Source organism: Onychomys torridus, chromosome 5 (assembly GCF_903995425.1).
Source record: "Onychomys torridus chromosome 5, mOncTor1.1, whole genome shotgun sequence".
NCBI lineage: Eukaryota > Metazoa > Chordata > Mammalia > Rodentia > Cricetidae > Onychomys > Onychomys torridus.
In genome coordinates this window covers 97,149,006-97,165,916 of record NC_050447.1, presented here as the reverse complement: position 1 = coordinate 97,165,916, position 16,911 = coordinate 97,149,006, and the positions used below count along the sequence as shown (strand labels likewise).

At 42.0% G+C, this 16,911-nt stretch overlaps 3 pseudogenes; all 3 read left to right on the top strand.

Moving 5' to 3' along the window:
- The first annotated feature begins 3,180 nt into the window (after window positions 1-3,180).
- On the top strand, window positions 3,181-4,196 carry LOC118583720 (annotated as a pseudogene).
- A 445-nt stretch (window positions 4,197-4,641) lies between these two features.
- LOC118584634 lies at window positions 4,642-6,414 on the top strand (annotated as a pseudogene).
- Window positions 6,415-13,383: 6,969 nt separating this feature from the next.
- On the top strand, window positions 13,384-14,376 carry LOC118583734 (annotated as a pseudogene).
- Window positions 14,377-16,911: the final 2,535 nt, after the last annotated feature.

The following is a 16,911-nucleotide window of genomic DNA, read 5'->3' as shown; positions in this document are numbered from 1 at the left end:
TAATAAAGAATATGCTTGAAAATTATTCAGAAAGTGATCACTTTGGACTATCAGATATTTCTTCCAAAGTAGCTCTTGGTTAAGGAGATAAACTAAGGCATGAGGACAGACTGGAGTTAAGTTCAAATGCCTGGACCCCTCCTTCTCCTCACAGAGACCATAATTATAATCAGAAAGTTTCTGGATTCAGGAAATGACAGAGCACCAGGGAGGCAGAGCGGGCCTCAGGGATGGGATGTGCAGGAGGAGCCTTTTCCCTGATGAAGCCAAACTACTGATGGTGACATCTTGACACCTCTCTTGAGTTAAGGTCTCAGGTTGATAAACAGGGCCTGGCTGGTGCCATGAGGACACCCACCCTGAGCTGCTGCACAGACTGCATGGGTGAGTGCTGCCATGTCATGGTGGGTTGGAGCTGCCTTTGAATGGAAAGAAATCTGTGGAGGGCAGAGATGCAGGAGACAAGGACGTGGGCTCCCTGGTACTCTGGGAGAGGAAAGTGGCAGGATTCAGGGAGGAGAAGATGTTCTATCATTTCCTACCTGCAATCCAGGATGGCTTCATCAGCCATGTGGACAGTGTGTGTGGCCACTGTGCCAGAGTGCTCATTACACAGGACAGGCAGAGCAGGAGACAGGGGCACCTGCACTGCAGCCTGGAGTAGGAAGCTCTTGTTCCCACAGCTTCTGTACAATCTTTGTGTGTTTTTCCCTCCAAGGACTGGGAAACTTCAATCTGAGCTGTGTAACATCTAGTGACTACAGTCTTTTGCAAATGGAGCTCTCTTTCTTTCTTTACCATGATTTCATTTCTTTTGAATCTCCCCTTCCCTAGATCCAATGTAAACCAGAATATGAGAATTGTGGATAAAGCAGACATGAGGCTAAATACTAACACTAATAACTGATTTTAGAAAACGGTTCTTTAAAGCATGCTGGGCATTTCCCCAGGCGCTATGCATGTCAGTTCACCGACTCCCTAAAATACACCCATATTGCACAAAACATAATTTATATATGAAAAATACTTTTTAAAGAAACCAAATAATATTCTTAACATGATGAATATAGGAATTGGGAAAGCCAGAATTTTAATCCACACTGGGTGGTCACAAAGCAGGTTCTTGTGAATCCTGAACTTTCTATTTCTAAAGTTTTGGAATTCCTCCAGCTTCTAGAATATGTGTTACTCTCCATCACATCATTGCAGCAAAATCTCTCATTGAACTGGATGCACACAGACTGGATTGATTGGTTTCAGCATGGCGGAGGTAAGGAGCTTGTGAAGCTTATTAAATTGTACATACATCTTTGAAGAATAGGCTCGGTGCTTGAGAGCATTTGCTACTCTTGCAGTTCTCAGCCCCCACTTCAAAGCTAGCAACCATGTGCAAGTCCAGTTCCAGGGCATCCAATGCCTTATTCTGACCTGTGCAGGTCCAGGGACGCAAGTGCTGCCCGGGCAGATATTCATACACATAAAATAACTAAACTCAAAAAGAAATGAACAGAAATCTACATATAAATGTCTCTCCAGCAGTTGAAAAGGTTTAAATAGATCATATTTTCAATGCAGGAGTGACACTACTCAGGAAACAGTGACCCATTCCTCATTTCAATATTCATTATTGGTATCTCAAAGAAATAAGAGGTACACCTTCAAAAACCATACAGTCATAAAAAGATCATTACAGAGATAATGCAACTATAACTTAGCCACATTGATGATGCCTTTAAAGATAGTCCATGATAGTCATTGGACCTATGGGAATTTGGAAATTTACCACCCCCATGCATGCAAGGAAATACAGTAAACATTCCTGAATGCGTATTCCAATGTGGACTGACCTCCCAAGCACTTTAAGGAAAGAGACCAACCAGAATATTTTTGCTTTCAGTTCACCTCTGTGGTTTATATAGAACATTACAACCATAACACTCAGTTAATAATTTACTCAGAAGTCATTTTCTGAGCATTCCATGACAGGCTTATACAAGGTAGCTGATGAACTAAAGCATCTCTCAGGTGTTCTCAGCACAAAGGGATGATATAAGCAGGCTAACAGACAGCACAGTCGGAGGGTTCAAGGGAAATTGTAGGAGACACATTTGTGGCCTGTGGGCAGCACTTAGCTATGAAGGATCATGGCTGGAGTCATATCACAAAGAGGACATCACTTGTCCCCTTGTCACAGGGCCAGTGTCCATGTTACACATGCTTGGAAGAAGCTGAAAGCAATCTGGATATGAACTTTGTGAACAGCAGAGAATACTAAAAAGTGGAAGAAAATACATTTAGGTTTCCCACTTGACACTATCTATGATTTGTAAAAGTGGAAGCAACATCAGTTCATTTGTGTTTTAATCCTCCCTTCAATTTAAACAGAATGAGAAAACAGAAGAATGGATGTTATGTGTAAAACTTCACAATAATATGGGGTAGTGGGCTGCTTGTCATTTATAGGGTTAGTGCATTACCAAATGGTAAAATCACTGATTTAATGAACCTTGAAAATCAAAATGTTAGATTGTGCCTTTGTTGGGAGTCCAAAGAAAAATTACTAAGCTTAGAACTGAGATATGATACTTTCTTGGGAGAACATTTTTAGGGCATGGTCAGTAAATGCACATAAGTAGGGGTATGGTTTCCTTTAATATAACCGACACATGAAGTGCTAGGGAACAACAATTAACCACACTATCCCACTGAAGGTGAGGGAATGGGCTAGCTACTTAGTGCCTTCCCAATTAATCTATGTGTCTTTTATTTCAAGGTCAATTCAGAGTTGGAGACTTTGAAAAGCCACCTGACTTTCCCTGGAAAGCATCCCCATTTGGACAAGTGTTACAGTTCTTTGGAGTATCTCCAGTTTTCTATTAGTTCAACACTCGAATGATGAGTGTGTACAGGGTGACAGAGAGAATTGGGGTAAGAAAGACATCTAAGTTGATGCTCCATATCATGTCTCAGAAGTTGAGTGATGCTGCCCTTTTTTGGATGTCCTCATGGAAAAAAGTTTAAAGATGGAGGGTATAAAGAACTGTCTTCTGTAAAGCAGTGAGTATGTCAGCATGGTGTTTATGTCCAATCACCATCAGCATCATTGCTGTATCCGTGGAAACAAGACCAGGTCGGGTAAGAACAAACTCAGGCTTCTTTAACAAAGGACTGGGTGTTTACATGATATACTGTTCTCCTCACAAAAGAAAACAGAGCACACACAGGCCTGAACCATTTCATGTTACATCCTTGTGTTTCTCAAAAGTGTTTTTCCTAGTGCTGGAAATATCATGAACATGATCTGGAGAGATCTCATCCAGAGATTGATTTTCATTTCATTAACTGGACTTGGAGTTTTAGGGAACATCATCTTATTTGTGAGACATGTGTATACTCTCATAGGTCCTGACAGAAAAAATATAGATATTATTCTCATCCACTTGGCTTTTGTAAACACAATCATTATTCATTGCATAGGGGTCAGAAACATAACTGCAATTTTTTATTTCAGAAACTTCCTAGGTGACATTGGTTGCAAAACTATAATTTACCTAGAAAGGGTTGCCCGTGGCCTCTCCATCTGCACCACCTGTCTCCTCAGTGTGGTCCAGGCTGTCACCATCAGTCCCAGGACAATCCTTTGCAGAAAGCTCAAACCACAGACTGCATGGCAAGGTCTTCCCTTTCTCCTCCTCTTTTGGATCTTTAATTCCCTGATAAGCTCCAACTTGCTTCACTATATCACAGCAGCCAGTAGCACAAACAGGTCTGAAGTTGGGATGTATACTGGGTATTGCTGTATGCTGCCATCCACACACACAGTTAGGTGGCTTTTTCTCTCTCTCATGGCTCTTCGTGATGTCGTTTTTCAGAGTCTCATGGGCTAGAGCAGTGGGTCTATGGCTCTCCAACTGTACAAACATCACGTACGTGTCCTGTACCTTCGAAGTTCCAGGTTTGCAAATGATTCCAGGCCAGAAATCAGAGCTGCCCACAGTGTTCTCAGTCTCATGACCTGCTTCCTTTTCTTTTACTGGGCAGATTTCATTTTCTCCTTCTACACAGGCTCCACAGTGACTCACGATTCCACAATACTCAATATTAAGGCATTTTTAGTACTTAGTTATGCTGTTCTCAGCCCCTTTGTCCTGATAATCAGGGATGTCCATGTGTCTAAGCATTGATGTGTCCCCTGAGAAATAAAAAATTCCTTTCTGTACTCAGTTCTTCATGAACTAAAGCTATACACTTGGATGGCTTTGCCTTGCCATTTGAATTTATCACAACAATAAATTAATTGAGATAATAGGGTTTTTTTTTTCAGACAGCTGGTGCTAGATAATAGAACACTCGTTCAGTTTCTAGGGATTTGGCAGGGATTCTCCCTTTCCCACCAACCCACCATGTCTATCATGCAGTTTATTTAGCTTGTTGCATACTTCATCAGGAAATACAAGAGGGCTTATAATCACCTGAACGTAGAATTTTATTTTTCTATATGGTAGAGTTTTACTCCGACAAGGGCTAACATTTCCCTGTCTTCAGGGTCCTTCTAATGTACTTCTGTGATCATCGACTTCTCTAGGTATTTACAAAGCACTTACTAAATCCAATGAGCAGGAGAGCAAGTGAAGGACAAGGATGTCAGGGAGCATCCTTTATCTGAAGGCCACTTGCAAAGTGGGATGAGAGGAGCAAGAAGCTAATTCACAGCAGCAGGTGAAGGTTTGGAATTGCAGGGTACCAAACACTAAAGAACTGGTAAGAATAAACACTGTAAGGCAATTTCAACATACTTGTGATACTGGCGTGTGATCAGGAAATATATAGGAAAGTTCAGGGGAAATGTCATCTTTTAGAGAATGCCATCATGACTGGAAAAACAAGCTCTACTTGTGAACCTCCCTGTATACAGTGCTGTGTAAAAATATCTCAGGAACTATGCACCACAGCTGCTGACTCTCACTTCCATTCACTCATTAGGGCTTCCACAGAATGTATGGCATGTGTTAGGTCACTCTGCATGCTAGCCACAGAGTTTAGGGCCGTGTCCTCCATATTGATGCTGGGGCACATGGGGTTCAGCTGTGGACATAGGGACTGTAGTCCTGAAGGTACAGAGTGGAACTGGTTGCTGAAGCCTGTGTAGTCTGGCATTGTATGGCAGCAGGACACTGGGGATCTGAGGAGTCTGCAGCCTCCCACCCAGGAGAACACAGAGGGTCCAGATTTTGCTCTGACCCCACATCATCCAGGCTACCTGTGCTGCAGGCTTCCTAGGGAGGCTCCTGTTAGTGCCCTTGGTGTACTGCCTGGTGGGATGCAACCTGGCAAAGGGCTGTTCACCAGAGCTGTCCATCAGTTCCTTGCAAGAAATGGAAAATCCTCAAGTCTCTGAAGGACTACTAAACAGTGCCTATCAGGGGCGCTGAGGCCACTCTCCTTCCCTGGACAGGAGTTGAAACTTTCCCAAGAAATGTGTGCAGCAGCCTTGGTTGTGGATTTCTCAAATAATGAAGACTCTCTGCTAAATTTTAGTGTCCACTTAGGTTAAAAACTACCTTGGGGATAAAGGTTGTTCTAATATTTGTGAGATGTATGTTCACTTTTGCCTTTGAGACTGAGAAAAGCCCTTAAACCTTATTCCCACCCACTTGGCATTTTCTGATATGATTATTATTTGTACCACGGGGATCAGAGACATAGCCACAGTGTTTTATTTCAGAAACTTCCCCGGCAATACTGGCTGTAAAGCTGTGGTTTATCTGGCAAGGATGGCATGGGGCCTCTCCATCTGCACCACGTGTCTCCTCAGCGTGGTCCAGGCTGTCACCATCAGTCCCAGGACCACCCTTTGGACAAAACTAAAACCACAGATCTCATGGCAAGTTCTTCCCTTTCTCCTTCTCTTTTGGATTGTTAATGTTCTCATAAGCTCCAGCTTGGTCTGCTACTTCAAAGCAGGTGGTGGCTTGAACATATCTACACCTGGAACATTCATTGGCCATTGCTTTATGCTGCCATCCAGAAATATAATCAAGTGGCTATTCCTCTCTCTCATGACTCTTCGTGATGTCATCTTTCAGAGTCTGATGGGCTGGAGCAGTGGGTCCATGGCTCTCCATCTTTATAAACATCACAAGCAAGTCCTCCACCTTCACAGTTCCAGGTTTGAAAATAATTCCCCTCAAGAAATCAGAGCTACATGGAGTGTGCTCATTCTAATGAGCTGTATTCTTTTCTTCTATTGGGTAGATTTCATTTTTTCTCTCCTTCCACACAGATTTCACTGTGACACATGATTCCATTTCACTAAATAGTGAAACATTTTTAGAACTTGGTTATGCTAGTTTCAGCCCCTATGTTCTGATCAACAGAAACACCCATGTTCTTAATGTCATGTATTCTCACTGAGAAGTGTAGAAATTACATTGTACATCTACTCTCTGAGCCAGAGGTATGTATATTGTAAGCTGCTTTGCCATGGTGAATTTCAGAGCTGGGGGACTTAACGTTTGTTGTGTAGCAGAGGCTGACCTGGCAGTCAGTACATAGCTCAGGCTGATCTTGAACTCAGTATCTCAAATGCTGGGATTATATTATTGCCTACCAAACTTCCATTTGCCTTAATATTATAATATTTCACAGTATTAAATTAAATAGTATAATAATAGATTTCTTTTTCGAAGAAGTCTGGCACTGTGCAATCTTAAGACTAACTAGTTCAGGGTTTCTAGGCAGGTGGAAAGTGCATTCTTACCATCCTCCCATCCCCCCATCCCTCTTATGTGACCTGTAGCCTGTCATTAGCACTGGGAAAAGCACTAGAGACAATGTTTCACTCAGAATCAGAATTTCAATTTTCCCAAAGCCAGAGCAGGAGAGTGAGTTAGGGCAGGTGGTCCATCTCTGAGGTGAGCGAGCAGGGCAGAGAGATAATGACAGTGAGACCAGTCAAGTTACCACAGCCCAGCAAATCTGATCAACAGTGGGATGTGGCTAAATTCCTAAACAGAAGAAGCTAGTGTGGATGCTGCGGAACAATTACATCCAGGATGACCTTAAGGTACCACCACAAGAGTCTCTGGCTAACAGGCTCTCTCACACATGGACATACACACAAGAATGAAAGAAAAAGGGCCCTGAGGCCATGAACTTGAGAGAGAGCAAGGGGTTGGGTGTTTGGAAGATGTTGGAGGGAGGAAAGGGAAGGGGGAAATTTTTGATCATATTTTAATTTAAAAATAAAAACAGTTTAACAATAAAATAAGAATAAAATATGTAACATTGTTTTGCACACCAACCTATCATTTATTTAGAATATATTCAAGGGCTCTTTGATTGAAAATATCCTTGTGCATTTGGACCCTGAAAACATTTGATTCCTTTTGAAGTGGTATCTATGGAAAACACTTCTTGCTTTATAAAGAATTGTGACCAAGAGCTCTATGTCCTAAGGAAAGCAAAAACTAAGTGGAAGTGTAGTACTTTGCATGTGGACATCTGTGGAAGAACATTCTCACCTTCCGACAGAAGGAAGGCATGGAAATGATGAGATGTGGATGAGGGCTGTGCCCCAAAACTTCTAGTCATAGACACTGTGTGTAGGTTTGGGTATGAGAATAATAACAGGAGACCACTGAGGGATTTTCAGTAGTAGAGAGGCAGACTATGGCACTTTCTAAAAGTCACCTCTTGGTGCTGTAGCTGGCCATGTTGGTAGGAGAAGGAATATTAGAGGAAAGTGTTAGAGAAATGTGCTAATGCTAAATAAGCCTGTCGGTGCAAGATCCAGGTTGGGTATGAGCAGAGTGACACAGGGGAGCCTTCAGGGAGTGGTAAAAGTAACAGGGACGGAGAGCCAATAGGACTACAGAGTTCAGAGATGGCATTAGCAAGGCCAGTTGAGGCCCTGAGTGGAAGGTGCTTTTTAGAGCAACCTTACATCAGGGACTAGCAATTCTGTTTCTGCACTCCCCACACCTAGTATTCTTGGATGAGCCCAGGGGAAAGTGGTTGGTAGACAGAAAAATGTGCCAGCTCAAACTCAAAATCTCTATGCAAGAGCAGGTTCTCTTGAACAGAAAGATTCATGAGCTCAATGTCTTCCATATGGGATGTGATCAAGCAATCTCTGTGCATATTAAAATGTGGAAGCTTTGGATTTGGGTGGTAGCAAGTAGTTATAGGGGTAGAATGATTTAGCTATGTTTTCAATAATTTAATACAGAACCAATCATGTTTACTAAAGACTAGGATGTGAAGTGTGAGAGATCTTTGACTTGAAATCCTGGGTAAGTGACTGATAATTCATTAGATGGAAATGATTTAGAGGAATAGATTGCATGTTCAGATAAAGACATATAGAGTTTCAGGTATGTTAAACTTTATTTGCATATTAAGCAACTTCTGTGGTTTCAGTATGGTTTATGGGTCTCTCTCAGGTCCAGGGATTGGAAGTGTGGTCCTCGTCTGGCAGTGTTGAAGAGGTAGAATGTTACTTGGAATGGAATCGGATCATCAGATGACTCTTCATAAGCATTTAATGAAGATGTCTAGAATTAAGTCATTCTTATGGGAGTGGATTATATGGCAAGACCACACCACACACCTGGTCCTTTGTGTATGTTGTCATGTTTTGTTCTGTTTCTTAACTACATTGTGAAGCATCCAGGAGTTCCTCACCAGAATGATCCACACAGACCATTTCACAAAATATTTAAACTCAAATATTTTTATAGCAACACAAAATATATTACTAAATCATTCAAATAGCTATGGCAGAAACATTACCCTGGATGGATGCTGGGCAGATTCTTACCTGCCTCCCCCTCAACTCTGCCAATTATGTGACTTTTGATCTCTTGCTTACTTGCAAAAAAAAAAAAAAAAAAAAAAAACTGAAGGAGACCCCATTGCAAGGAATCTAGAACTACAAAAAAAAAAAAAAAAAAAAAAAAAAAAAAAAAAAAAAACCAAGAACTAATGATGATCCGCATATATATCCCCTCAATGTTTATCATGTCTAGGAAATACCCTTCACTTCCTTTTTGTCGTGGGCTCTATCAGGAGTAGTGAGCAGGAGCCCAACAGGGAAAGAGGTGTCAGGATGTCACTGTCCTGGCAGGATGGCAGATATTCTGAAAGGAGACACGTGTCCCATCCTTTACACTCTCAGAATATTGATATTACAAACCCAAGGAATGACCATTTGCCTAGAGTCAGTCCCCCACTTGGGGAGGAGAAAGGCTGAAGCCTGGGCAGTGTCAGAGGAGGAACTTGCCCCCCAGAGAGGCTTCCCAGAGTTCTGAGGACACGGGCACCTTTCCTGCACTTCTTCCTTTGTTGTAAAATTGCATCACTGCTACAGAGAAGGGGAGAGAAAGGAAGAGTCTTTCTCTCCCTGGCTCAGCCAAAGCATAAGTAAAGCCACCTGTTTTGACAGTAGGTTTCCTGATTTCCTTGAAGAAGAGCAGTTACACTGTGGTTTTTTCGTTTTGTTTTGTTTTACTTTTTCCATGTTTTATGGGTGCATGCATGTTTGTGAGTCCACAGGCACACCTGTGTGTGAGGTGATGTGCATGCACATTTGTACTCACCTGCATGCATGAGACTGAGGTTGTGTCAGGAATCATCCTCCATCTACTCTGCTGAGTCAGGATCTTACAGTGAAACACAGAGCGCAGCAAAGAACAAAATGATGATGCCATCACTTCTAATCTTAGCCCTGTATATTTATTTACACCCTTTTCCATCTGGGATAGGTAGGGTTGGATCTCCTAAAAACTAGAATGAAATGTATATGGAAGATCCACACATAAGTGCACACAAAAGTTTTATAAATGTCATTGAAGTTTTATAATGAGTAAATACTGCCTTTGGAATAAGGGCAAGAAGGCTTCCATTTCGAGTTCTGTGTGATATTTAATGTGCAGGAATGCAAGAATCATTTAAAACAAAGCCTGTCACCTGCAATGGGCACAGGTAGAGCAAAGAGCTCTAAACTTGTTCTAGTCCATATGTTGGACTTGCACTTGAATCCCCAGTGTTGAACATTGATTATTCTACTGAATTTAAGAAAGAGAAGCAAGTGACTTAGTCTATGTGTCAGAAACAGTTCCCCTGCCATATCATAGCTTGTCTCTTTGGGAAGGTTAAAAAAAAAAGTCTAGAGAATAGGGGAGCTCTGTACAAAGAAACTTAGTTGTTCATTTTCTCACCTCACATCCTTCCTCTTAAAATCATTAAGCCCTAATTAAACTTGAAATAACTTCTGAGGAAAACAGATGTAGTAATTGTGGAGAGAGGGGGAAGTGTACTTCAGGGACTGGGGCCCTGCAGAGGCCTTCCTTCCCCCACACTGTGACAACATGAAACTTGAAGTCTGCACTACTGATGGCAGCCAAGAGCCCCACAAACCCTGACAGTACAAATAGGACTCGGCAAGTGTCACCTTCCCAGAGCTGCTCCAGAGGCTGTCTGTCTGCACCACAGAGGTCCAGGTGAGTTCATGGAGGTGAGATCTTCAACCCCTCAGCTGTGCAGGGAGAGTTTCACTAAAGCCAAAGTCTCTCTCTTTGACTAAGCCAGGGAGCAGTTGACAGGCTCTGTGATCCTCGGGACCTCTGCTTTCCTCCTGACCCTGAGGAGGCTAGTCCCTGACTCCAGAAAGACCAAAGGAGACTGGATCCTGGAGACAGAGAAATGGAACAGAAATACTGAAGCATTGCTATCCATCCTCAGTGTGGGGGATCATGACAGAGCTCTGGCTGGGTCTTTGCTTAATGTTTCTTCCTTTTTTTTTTTCTTTAAAGGAATCAATAGTATATGGAAGATTTTCACATGTCTCTCAAACCATGGAGAAAATCAGAATATGCTCCTGTAACGTCAGCACTAGAGAGACTGAGACTAGGTAATTGTATTGTTGTTCAAGGCTCGCCTAGTTTACATAGGGAGACTGTGTCTCAAAAATAACAAGACAGCATTGTGATTCCAACAGTATCACTAGTGTTTATAATGTTGGTGCTTTTCACTTTTGGTGCAATTCCACTTTTGAAATATTGGCAATTTTTTTTCCACAATGATTTTCCTAATTTGAAGGTTTTTTTTTTTTAATTCCATCCTTAGGCCCTTCCATCTATCACATAATATTATAATACTTATATCAGCTACAGTCCAGTATGCCTGGCAGGTGTGGAGAAATATAAACTACTAATTAACAGTTATTATTACCATCTTGAGGATTCCTGCTATCAAGAATTGAGACTGTGAACTAGCACACCCTGAATAGCTCATTTTAATTTTATCCCAGTGCTAAGCAGAAAAGAGAAATAGTCTTTCACTTTTGTTTCTTTCTTTTTAGAAAACCAGGATGGACGTATGTAGCCTATGTCATGTTCCTGGGGTTTACTTCCAGACAAGGGTCCACCTGTACTTGTAAACGCAAGTCCACCCTGTCTTTTAAATTAATTTCCTATTATATTCGCCAATATAATGTGGAAGATAAGTTGCCTCTCTCTCCTCTGACACTCCACACCAGTAGAAGGGATCACTAATTAGAAGATCAGAATCTGTTCTGAAATATGATTAAACTTTGGGATAGAGAGAGAGCAAACCAGAAAAGTAGGAATCCCCAGGAAATCAAACATTAAACAAACATTTTCCATCAGGATTTGGGGTGAATTATTGAAGGGATTTTTACAGATTCTAGCCTCTGAGTAAACACTGCATTTTTATTCTAAATTGATACTGAATGCTTGTGTGCTTGTTATTACTGTCTGGAGCATATTTGGGATGGTATTGTAATTTCTAGAATGCACCGATAATATAGGCAATAATTACCCCTCCAACAGGGGGGCAGTTGAAAGGAAGTAACTGGCATTTCTAGAGTCGCGAGGCAACATAAACCCAAACCTAGGCAATACGGCTCGGTTCGTGCAGGTCACAGGTGATACCATCAAGACATAGACAGTTAAAACAATTCTGTAAGTTTCACAGGGATAAGGGAACAGAGGCGTTCCATGTGCTCAGAACACACAGACCCATGAAATAGTCAGTTTTCTCTTTTTCTAGAAAGGTGCCCAAAGCTTACCATGAGTCCTTGAGAAATAAGAATGGAGGAGCTCCTGAACATGAAGAATAACGTTCTGCCGAGATCTAAGGTTCTGGAATCAGCTCAGACCCATGCAGAACAAAGCAGCCTGCCGGATAACAAGGTTGGAGAAGAATCAGGAGAAGCATCTGCAAAGCAAACTGACAAACTGCTGCTCACAAGGCCCCAGAGAGGCAAACGCATCGTGAACTCTGAGATGGGGATCCCCGCTCACACAGTGTGCCCAACCTACGGTACTGTATGCAGCCAATACTGAGGAGTCCTAAGTCATGAACTACACTCATCTCATGGCAGACCTAACACCTCATTCATCCCCTTCTTAGATCCAGCTCATCATCACCCCTTCCTGGAGAGCAGATCCATGCTCCCTCAGATGCCCTCAGGTCACTCACTGGAGTCACAAATACCCTGAAGTCATAAACTGGGGTCACAGCCATCTGCTCCCCCCTCTCCTAGGAAGCACCACAGGGTTCTGCTAGACACCTGTAACCTGATGGGTACATGAATTTTTCAGCATATCTCTTTGTGGCTCAGATTTAACTGTCAGGCCCTATCTTGAAAGGTTACATGATTTGATTTGACATTGAGGACTATCTTAAAAAGTGACTAGTGAACATTAATATGGAGTGAAGTCACAGAGTGGTCAATATAGAAACTTTAAAAATATTAAGATGTGGAAATGGAAGTTATAAAACTTCTAAGCCAAAAGCAAATCTAGAAATTGTTACTTTAGTCAAGATGCAGATAAGAAAGGAATATCAGACAAAGGAGGAGACAGTGTGGAGGGTAAGGTGACTAACTCTGAGATGTGTTACATGTGCTGACCCAGCAGGGATTCCCAGTGTCTGTGAGGTGATGTGGGGAAGGCACACAGATTCAGCATGAGCCTCAGGCTTTGGAAGTCGGGTGGGGAATTATGATGAAATAGAATGAGAAACAGTGGAAGAAATGTTGTTTGGAGAAACTGGAGTTCAATTCAGCTATGCTGAGAGTTAACTAGGAAAATCCAGGTATGAGGACATACAGACCGAAAGACAGACAGAGAGACAGAAAGACAGATACACTCCACTTGAACAAGTCAGCTTTGCTAGTGCACAGCTCAAAATTCAAAATCTCCTTTAAAACTTTAGATTTTGAATAGCAGTTCCCAAACTTACTTGTCAGAGCACACACAATATCTCAGAGTCCACAGTGGGGAAAAGGAGGCATTTCAAGGATCTAATTTGCATACATTACATGTGTCCATTGCTGTCTTTTACACACTTGAAAATGCCATTGTGCAAAATGTGTTTTTCTGATGTATGTCTAGCATTATTGATGCTTTCTTGAAAGAGTCTTTACATCCTAGACACAAAGTTTTCTATCTAAGAAGGAAGAAATGGTTTTGAAGTTTATTAAGAAAATAATTTTCCTCTTTATGACTATGGTTGGCACTCTGGGGAACATTTCTGTTTTTGTGAATTATATGTTCAGTTGGTGGGGAGGCCCTGAGAGGAAACCCATACACCTTATTCTCATCCACTTGGCTTTTACAAACATCATAATCCTCCTTGCAAAAGGATTGCCAAAGACAATAGCAACTTTTGGTTTGAGAAACTTCCTAGATGACATAGGCTGTAAGATCCTCATTTACCTGTCAAGGGTGGCCCGTGGTGTCTCCATCTGCACCAGCAGTCTCCTCACTGTGGTCCAGGCCATCATCATCAGTCCCAGAGCATCTGGGTGGAGGAGGCTCAGACCAAAGTCTGCATGGCACATCCTTCCATTCTTTTCATTCTTTTGGATACTCAATTCTTTAATAAGTGTGAACCTAATCCACTCCATCACAAGTACAAACCTGAATATGTCACAGCTTAAGAGTGAAGACAACTATTGTTATTTTATGCTAGAAAGTCAGAAAACAAAGTGGGTTGTTCTCCCTCTCATGGTCCTGAGAGATGCTGTGTTTCAGGGTGCCATGGGAGGGGCCAGTGGCTACATGGTATCTCTTCTCCACAAGCACCACCAGCATGTCCTCTACCTGCAGAACTCTGAGCTTCTCTACAGAACTCCCCCTGAGCTGAGAGCTGCTCAGAGTGTCCTCCTTCTGATGCTCTGTTTTCTTTTCTTCTATTGGATTAATTGTGCTTTTTCTCTATTTTTAAGTCTCTCTTTAAGATACAATTCCTTAATGGTAAATATTCAAGAATTTATGATCCTGGGTTATGCAACCTTTAGCCCTTTTGTGTTAATTCACAGGGATGGACTTCTGGCATGCTCAGTGAGAGAATTCAATAAATTATCTCTCTCACTCTTCTGTTAATGAGTGTGAAAGAACTCTCAGTTCAACAATATTGTAGATAAGACAAAATCCCACAGAACAGTTTAAGCATGTGATTATTGTCAGACAATCTTCCTAGTAACTCAAGCATTTAGAGGAGAGGGAGACTTTAGCAAATTATAGTAATGCAGAAACCTCATTCTTTATAATGCTACCCTTTTGAAGGGACTTTAATTTTCTAGCTTTTTTACATTTATATTCATTTCTGTGTATGAATAGTTTGCCTGCATTATGTTTGTGTAACTTGTGCATGCCTGGTGCCTCTAGAGGCTGGACAAGATCATCAAATGCCCTGTTACTGACTGAAGTAAGATTTACAGTTCTGAACTAAAATATGGTTGCTAGGAATTGAACCCGGATCCTCAGTGAAACCAGCTACTGCTCTTAAGTGAACCATCTCTCAAGCACTGAGAAAATGACTTTAATTAGAATTTGAAAAATTGCCTTTTCTGTTACCATGACTGGAAGCATGAAGATGAATTTGGTAAATTTTATCAAAATTCATAGTCATTTAATCCTGTTAGTCCAGGAAATTCCATATCTTGTGCCTGTGCTTGCTACATGGTAGTTCTACAAAGTTTTTGGGGATTTTTCAAAGTGTCTTAAGATTCCATCCATACAAAAGGTTTTACAGAACTTTGAAAGGGTGATGTGTACTGTGCAGCCAGTCACTAGATGACCAACGCACCAGCCGCAGAGGAAATGTATAGAAAGAGATTCAAGATCTAAACATAGGCAAGGCTGTTCTCAACGAGACTCCAGTTGTTCAGGAAACAAGACAACTGACAAATGTGAATTTAGGAACTTAAAAATCTTCTGTACCACAAAACAGTAGTTAATCAAGTGAAAGACAGTCTAGAGATGGAGAAAACCCTGCAAGCCATGCATTTGATTGCTTTGTCCCTTTAGAGGGTGTAGTCCTTAGTGCCCAAATCTCTGCTGCCAGCCTCAACTCTGCAAATCTGCTTTTCCTGAGATGTTCTTTAAGTTTTCCATGGAAGACTATGATCCTGATTGTCAGAAGTGTATTCACGTCTGAGACACTCTTTCACAGTAGCCCAGGTCTCTTTTGCTTTGGTGTCAGCAGCATCCCCGATGACATTTCAGTGGATGCTTGGGGAGGTCTGAATCGCTGCTGTTCCATTTCATGTCTGTTGTATAGCTCTACTTGGTGACATCATCACTCATGTCTGTCATCCAGGCCAGAAGATATTCTTCACGTTGGTCACCTTAAAGCCATATTATCTTATTCTTACCACACTTCTTATTCTTGCTTTTATCACCAACTTTTGCCTCAGTCACAGGAACCCACTTCATAAGAGCATGTCACCTATGGTACTCACTTTTTATTATTTGTGCACTCCCTCAGCTTTCATGACCCTCTTGACATCACCTCTGGTCAGGATCTCCTTCTGGGCTGGAACCTAGGCACCTGGCAAAGTTCTTACTGAGATAGAAAGTCTGGGATGCACACCAGGGTCTTGCTTGTGCTCCGTGGCAGCTACAGTCACATCCATCCAAGTATTTGGTGACCAAACTCTCAAGTCTTCAATGTGTCTGGAATCATTTTGTGTTTATTCTTACCAAACTGAATGTGTTGGAACCAAGCAATGCCAACTACTGTCTTGAGATTGTAGTATGGAACAAGTGGCTTCTTTCTGGTCAGCCAGCTCATCTCCGATAAAGGCTATTCCCATGTTACAGGGTGGCACTGAAAATTCATAAACCCTGATTGGGGAGGTGGCCCAGTGGCTAAAGTGCTTTCCTTGTGAATGCACTGGTGGGTGGCAGCTTGCCTGTAATCTCACTACCCAGCCTCAGAAGCCAGGGGCAGGCTAGCGCTAGAGGAAGCTGGGTAGTGAAATTAACTATTTTGGTGAATTCTGAGTTTGCCTGAAAGATCCTGACTCAGTAAAATGGACGATGGAGGATGATTCCTGACACCAACTGCAGTCTCATGCATGCAGGTGAGAACAAATGTGCATGCACATCACTGCGCGCGCGCACACGCGCGCGCGCACACACACACACACACACACACACACACACACGTGTGCCAATCCAACCATAAAGATACACATGCAGGCACATATGAAAAATGGAAACTGCTGTTCTTTAAGGAAATTAGAAAACAAATTGACAAGGTCATAGAAAGAAACAAACAAACCAAAAGACTTTCTCTTCCCCTCCCCATTTCTGTGGCAATGTTACAATTTATAATAAAGAAAGAAAATGCAGGAAAGGTGCGTGTGTCATCAGAACCGTGTAGGCCTCTCTGGGGGGGGGGGGTTCCTCCTTTGAGAATTCCAAGGCTTCAGCCTTCCCCCTCGGCAAGACTGGGAAAGACTCCTGGGCATATGCCATTTCTTTGGGCTTATTATATCGTGTAGATGAATTTCTAAATGGTCTTATTAAATAAAAAACACAGAGCCAAATATAGGGGTGAAAGCCTTAGAGATCAGGGAAATAGGAAAAGCCA